The 4537-nt window shown below is 46.1% G+C and overlaps 1 pseudogene; it reads right to left on the bottom strand.

The window, feature by feature from the left end:
- Nucleotides 1–457: 457 nt before the first annotated feature.
- LOC146184448 (rho GTPase-activating protein 6-like) lies at nt 458–2127 on the bottom strand (annotated as a pseudogene).
- Between the last annotated feature and the right edge of the window lie 2410 nt (nt 2128–4537).

Raw genomic sequence — 4537 nt, forward strand, 5'->3', positions numbered from 1 at the left:
GACAACGAAAAGAGCAGGAGCCTTCGTAGCAAGCTTGCGTAAACAAAAAAAGAATCGAACACCGCCCGTTCTGTGCACCACATGTGCGTATAAGTAGGCGGCGACCATGCTAAAGGTTGGCTTAAGGTCAAACTGTAGCGTACGCGGAATACGGGTATGACGCATTATGTTCTTGTCACTTAATCTTTTCTATTTATTACTAAGGTTATTTTCTTAATGTGAGCCGCAATCGATATTTCTAGACCGCTAGATGTGTTCTCCAATGCGGATCAAATGCGCCCAAAGTTGAACAGCAGGAAAAACGGCGCAAATTTGATTGCAATTTAAAAAAATCATCTTCAATTTTTACAAAAATTTCTTTCAGATTTCTCAATCGCTCAGTAATGTGAAGGTAAGATGTCGAGTTTCACTCCGCGCGCTAAGAGGAGTGTTATGGTGGCGCGTTAAGCATCGCACGCTATGAACTGACGACAAGGACATCACCGACGTCGTTGTCATCGCCTTCCGTGCCAGTGGGTGATGTGGAGGGGCGCCATTCTGAACGCTCATCAGGGGTGATGTGGAAAGGCACCGACTTCTCTTGCTGCTGCGTGTTCGAGCGCCGCTCTGGGCCCTGGTGCGTCATAGTCGTGGGACGCATTACCTCGGTTCGCAGCTCTTCTTCGAGTTCGTCCTCGCCCTCGGCGTTCGCACCATCGAAGACTTCGTCCCGGCCGTCTTCAGCTTCAGATCTAGGGGCGCTGTTGTAGCGCCTCCTGAGGAGAATTTCGAGGGCTTCGGGGCTCTCGAGGAGCAGCCTTTTGTAAAGGCTGTCCAACTCCTCGGCCGATACTTTGAATAGTTCTTCGTAGTTTTCTATCAGTTGCTGCATGACCGAAATGATCTCGCAGCTCTCGTCCGCCCTCTCCAGGTTTTCTACAATAAACTGGTCCTTCTGGGAAGTTTTGCTGAAGAGTAATATGTTTGGTCCCAGAACGGTAGCCAGGTTTATAGCATCCATCTTGTTTGCCTGGAGGGGCTGCCCGATGGACGACTTTTTGTACACCGCGTGGTCGACCACGGTGCTGAGGAATTGAGGAACTTGAGGAGCGCCCACAGGGTGTCCCTGCTGTGCGCGGGAAGAGGCCGCACCAGCTCTCGCAGGATGTCCAGCTGTTTTCTACGGTCGGCCACGCGCTGGCTGTAGATGAAGGGACGGTAGAGGTCCCTGATAAGCAGGGGCTGCGGAAGGTTGCGCAAGTACTCTTTGGCAGCTGCGCCACGTCGTGCGTCGGGCGGCGCACCAGGTCCAGATTCACCTCGCGGCCACTGTCGAAATCATCGCGAAGCTGACGAACTCTACGCTTGGAGCCGCTGAGCCTAAATATACCCATGAGGGCATACTTCTCGAGGTAACTGAGGCAGCAGTTAATGAATCGCGGTATCTGCGGGCTGTGCACCGCTAGTATGTCGTTGTCCCCGGGGTCCGTGTTTGAACTGCGGTGGCATAGCGACTCCACATTGCCCTTTCGGGAGACCTCGGTGGAGAGGTTGGTGGGAGAAGACAGCAAGCTCATCCTGGGGTTTACCGAGCGTCGCGAGAGCGCGTCGGTCGTTCCCATACCCGGGCACAGCTTTCCCGAGGACCAGGAGCTCGGTTCGGCCGGAGTGGAGGCCTGGAAGCGATGCCGTTCGCTCTGCACCACCTGCTGCAGCCCAACGCCGAACACCTGGCCTCCAGAAATGTCTGCATTTTCTTTGTTACTCTCGAAGAAACACATTGTAAATGCATTTTAACGGAGCAGGGCAGGCCCTCTCCGATGTTTCGCTGCAGCCTCCGAAACGTCATCTCTGGGTATAGCCACCTTGCAGCACAGGCCGATGTTTGCAGCCTATAAAGCAAGCCGTCGGAAGGCCGAGGACTATATCATGGTGAGTGCCAGCAGCATCGTGGACCGTAGCGTGAGGCGGATCCCTGCCTTGGAATTCCACCGGCAGCAGCCTTCTGGGGACCAGCAGCAGACGCTGGGCGTAGATGCCCTGAACTGGGACTTAATTGGCCCGCGATCTCCACAGCCTGCGCGTGACGTTGGACAGCTGACATGACGCTCGACCGGTGTGCAGCTGCTGCTGTTGCTGCTGATGCATTCTGAAATGACGGCAACGGAAAATCATGTCGTGTCGACTCATTTATACTACAACCGAAGGCATCGAAATGCAACTCGATTATAATATTGCTCGCGGGCTTGAGTCCAGGGCCACAAGATACCTGTCTTCCGTTCTTACAAGTTGCTCGTATTGGTAAACATTAGCGGTTGTTTCGTATCACTGCCTTATGATCTCTTCTACAACTCGCCCCGTTATTCTTCCGATCGCCCTCACACCCATCACACGATCCACCACGGCTGAGGACTAGCCTGTGCACTCCGTGAAAGTTGTTTACACTACGGCCGGCGTTGAGTATTCTTGTCTATAGAGCTATCTTGTAAGCTAAAAGACGACCCAACAAGGAGCGAGCCGCCACCCCATAACCTGCAAAGCGTACGCAACCTGCAGTTAAAGGCAACTGCGCGTTTGTTCCTCGTGGGGCGTTTTCTTTTTGGTAAACAGCTCTGTTGTCAAAACTAAGCATTCTCTCGGCTCATTGGAACTGCTGCTATAGACATATACAAATCCAAGAAAATGAGTAGTCTGCAAAACGTTTTAGTTATGATTGTGTTTAAGTGCATATTCATAAGCATTTATTAAAGAAAAGAGTATTGTTAATTTTTCTGATAATAAAAAATAAAAGCCATAATTAAGAACTAGTAATTACACCACTGTACTTCGCACCAATATATATAAAAAGTAGAGACACTGCAAGTAATACCAAATTCGTTCCACTTTAAGCAATCATAAACGCTGCCAACAAAAAGGAAAGGACATTATAAGCATTGAGAAGGCTATGAATATTGCATAAGTTAAAGCCTAAAAAAATTGGAAAGTACTAAACTGAACATTAGAAGCCTGCTCCTTAAGGGGAAGGCATAAGCACAAGTATGTATGGAAACATATGCGAAAAGTTTTCATTTTTATTATTATATTTATAGTTTGCATAATGAAATACTTCTTAGTCCCTGATGCTTATAATGTAGTTATGGTGTTTTAGCAGACTTCAATAAAAATTGAAGATGCGTGAGATTTTAAATAAATTAGAATGAAGGTTGGCCAGTTTTTGACATTTTTGGAGTTTCTGAGATTTGAATGTAACATGAAGAACAGTGTATTCCAGAAATTCATGTTTTCTCTGAAACCACGCACAACGCACGGATAATATAGAGAAAAGGTTTCAAAGCCAAATATTTAGTAAGTCGCGCCAGAATATAATGCTGAATATCGACAAATTTGAAAACAAGCGCTCAGTTTTATACTCATTTTGCCAATTTTAAACAATACTATGCAACACGTTTTTAATCCTTAATATTTTTTTTATTTACTGAAAAATGTTGAGAGGGATTATCATAAAAATCGAAGGCGCTGTTTTTTTAATCAGATTCAAAGTTGCGCTTTTTTCGCTGTTTTCGAATTTTTGGCGCATTTGGTGAATTATAGAGAACCGGTCTAGCAATCTAGAGCTCCCAATTTTGTCTGAAACTAAGAAACAAACCATAGAAATAAAGAGAAAAATGTTTTCGTTCCAACAACGTAAACCATCACGCCCGTATTTAAGGTTGAAAATGTAATTTTTTCTCTGCGTCGCTCCTACTGCAATGTTTCTGATTTTTGTACTAATTCAAATGAGGCAAAAAAACAAGACATATTTCTTATGAAAGAAATCATTGCATGCATTTTGTGAGCAAAAAATACTGGATGACAATATTTTATTACGCGAACAATACTTTTCCAAATTTCCACCTTTTTGAAATGGCTAGGCGGCATTTTTCAGCTCTAGCGATATTGTCACGTAGTGGTGACAAGGCCGTAGACACCAAATGAAGACACAGGCTTGATGGTACTGAATTAACTCTTTATTGGGCTGACTTGCGCGCGCAAAAGAACTAAGCAACTCGGCGGTGGCGATAGCAACAATCATGCTCGTCAATCGTCGAACAAAGAATGCCCGTCACACTCGTCAACGCTCAATTTAAAAGCTGCTCAGAACAATCTAGATAACATCGGAAACTACTAGTAACACAACCTGGAACATTATAGAAACATACGCGAGTTATCGGAATCTTCGAGACAGATCTCGGCGCACCGTTCGCGACAAAGAAAATGATAACGCGTCGTATCGCGACAACGAGCTTGAACAAACATGGCATACAGAATGATAAGCGCGCCAGAATACCAATGATAAGGCCGCATGCCAGCGGCCGTCGAACAGGAACAAATAGAGATTTAATCAGTTCGCGGCATTACTCCCCATTAAAAAAACATCGCCTCGATGATTCGAAATAAACAGACATAAATTAACATAAACATTGCAAAGCAAACATGAATAGCCTTTAGCGCGCATAATATGGCTTAAGGCGTACAACATGCACAATTTCTGGATACACTCGGCGCCGCTGCGATGCTG

Source organism: Amblyomma maculatum, chromosome 7 (genome assembly GCF_055883805.1).
Source record: "Amblyomma maculatum isolate TAMU_Amacu chromosome 7, ASM5588380v1, whole genome shotgun sequence".
NCBI lineage: Eukaryota > Metazoa > Arthropoda > Arachnida > Ixodida > Ixodidae > Amblyomma > Amblyomma maculatum.